Below are 3307 nucleotides of genomic sequence, written 5' to 3' on the forward strand. Positions count from 1 at the left end.
TATATTTTTATATTAAAATATTCAATGCTTTAAAACTCCATATATATGTACAAATTAATAGAAGGAAACCAAAAGATTTTTTTAAAAAAAAATATATGAAAGCTCATTTTAATAATAACACATATATATTTCAATTTTAATATATTATTCCTCCTTTTCGATTTATATGAACTTATTTTTTTATTTCATCTCAAAAAAAAATAACTTCTGAATTTTAATTTTTTTTATATAACATGTTTAACATTATATAATTTAAAAATATTTTAATACACAAAATTTAAATATACATATAAATTTTAATTTTATTTTTGATTGATTCCACCTAATATTATACTTGATATATAATTATTAAGAGGTAATTGTAATCATAATTTTTACTTTCATATAATAAATAGATATCGCAAATTCATAAAAAATGGAGAAATAACAAAAATGAAGTAATACTAATAATAATAACTAAAGATGTTTCTAGAAGAATTTAAATTTCTTGTTATCATTCTTGGTAGATTTTTATTTGAATGAAATTACATTTGTTTTACCTTTGATCACCATTCACTTTATATATAGAAAGATGTTTCTAGAATTATTTATTCTTGATAGATTTTTGTTAGGATGAAATTACATTTTTATTCTAAGTCGTATTTAATATAAATATATCATCCTATTCATTTTTATTTGTAAAGTTACTTTTAACATCTTTTTTCTTTAATTTCAATCTAATATTTATTATTAATTTTATCACACTTAGTTATTTACAAGTATATTAATTAGAACCAAAATAAAGATGAAAATAATTAATTCATGATAAAGTTTTATATAAAAAATAGGCATTTTTATAGCATAATGAATAGAAAAAATATTAAGAATTAAACTAAAGTAAAATAGAGTAATAGTAAATAGATTAATAATAAAATAGATATCACAATAACTCACAAAAAAAAAGGAAGTAAAGTAATGACAAAATAAGTTAATGGTAATAACAATAACTTAATATGTTTCTAAAATATTAAATTTTCTTGTAATCATTATTGATAGATTTTTGTTAGTGCGAAATTACATTTTTGCTCATGATCATTATTCATTTTATATATATAAAGAGATTTCTAGAATTATTTGTTATCTTTCTTAATAGACTAGATGAGCGTTGTCCGTGCTAAGCATGGGCCCAGCGTTTAATATTTTAATATTTTATACATTTATTATCATTTTATTTTACGACACATGCTTTATTTTATAATACGTTATCAGTCGAGTCTCCTCATTTACTTTTGTTTGATTTACCTACGGTATCAAGACAAAACATTTCACCAAGATTTCTTAAGCAAGGTGAAAATCCCCTTCAATATTAAAACATCAATTGGGAATTACTTTCATACATACGAATACATGTTAGCCATAAAACATTGTGGTCACTTCCCTTGTACATTTTGATTTGAAACAATAGGATATAAAAATGATAATTTTGTCTTTGAATTAAGGACAATATATATCAAAGTGCAGGTATCAGCTCTGCTTGGCTGTTTTGTATTGGACTATTAGCATACTTCACAACATTAGATGATTGTTTTGTATTGAACTATTAGCATACTTCACAACATTACATGGTTAAATAGCATTTTGTTCACAAAACAAATGCACTGTTTATTAAGCAAATTGATAGTATGAAGAAACTGAACATCAAGAGTAGCCGAATGTTAACAAATTAGCAACTAACATTTAGGAGTTGCTGAATTTGTATGCATAATACTGCTCCGGGCTTGCAGACATGCTTTCAGTTGAGAAAAATAGTAATTCGAACACATTATAGCTGCCAAATTTGTTCATAATATATTCATGTGAGTGTCATACTACTAAATGTCGAAGTGAGATACTTACATAATTTAACATTTCCACAAGTGGGAATGCTAATTACATACATTTACATACTGTATTAAATTAGACAAAAACAGATGCATCTTTCATGCTTGGATCTTCTGGATCATCTTTGATCAATATCACCGGTCAGCACAGAATCACATTACATAACTTATACAACATAGAATGAAAAAAATGTGGCAACATTAAGCTTCAACTAAGCCTCATCTTTGAAGCCCTATTTCACGATTGACATAAGACATTTTTTATAATAACACCAATATGAACAGAAGTATTTTTTTTAACTCTCTCATAAATAGATCATTTAGCAAGATAGTCAACCAGAATAGCATAAACACTACATTTTTTCGTATTGGAATAGAATAGAGAATTAGTGGGAAAATAAGAAAGCCAAATGTTTGGAATGTAAAGCATCAATTACAAATGTATGAAATGAGATCTTAGTTAAATATTAATATTATTTTTATAGAAAAAGATTGCAAAAACAGAGAAGAAAGCAAAATGACAATATGATCAAACAAAGTTGAACAAAGCTCAATAGGTGTAAAAATGACAACCCTCATCAAAGATTAAGAAAATCTTGGTAAGCCATAAGATACAACTCAAAATATTTTATATGTATAAGACTAAAGAATCATTATTTATAAAGAGATGAGTAATTCAATAGATTCTATACTCGTTGACTCTTGAAAGTATGGTTTGACAGTAATGTTAAAGGATTAATCAATCTGAAAAAAAAATTTATGAAATAACTTTAATATTTACCTTTAAACTTGTCTTGGAGAAATTCAGTTTAAGAGTTTCAACTTAGATCTTCAGCAGACAGTAAATGGACATATGATGACGATATTAAAAACCTCAAGTTCCGATAAATCATGAAGAAGTGTAAACAGAATAACGCAACCCAAATTTTCACCCTTATTGACAAAGAAAGAAATAGTATGATGTACAAATAAAATGTGATGAAAAAAGTAAAAGAATCAGCAGAGTTACTATAGTTTTGAAAAGTAACATACCAGTAGTAGTGTTTGATCAAAGCCTATTTCAGAAGTTCGATCAATTTTATAGGGTCATGATAAGCCAAATATAAAATTACATAACTTGTGCAGGGTATATATTATATAGTGTTGGATTTTAAAAAGGTGTGAATGGAAAATGAAGAGTTGCGACTTTTATGAATAGTTGTGACTTTTATGAAATGTTGCGACTTTATGAAAAGTTGTGACTTTTATGAAAAGTTGCGACTTTTATGAAAAGTTGTGACTTTTATGGAAAGTTGTGACTTTTATGAAAGGTGACGACCTTTCTGAAAGATTGTGACTTTTCCAAAGGTTTGTGACTTTTCCGGTAAGGCACAATAAGAACATTTTCGCACTATCCTTTGTTTTCTATAAATTGAGGGATTTCCTCTCATTTTAAATAGAATTTATGG

The sequence above is a fragment of the Solanum pennellii genome, chromosome 2, assembly GCF_001406875.1.
Source record: "Solanum pennellii chromosome 2, SPENNV200".
NCBI lineage: Eukaryota > Viridiplantae > Streptophyta > Magnoliopsida > Solanales > Solanaceae > Solanum > Solanum pennellii.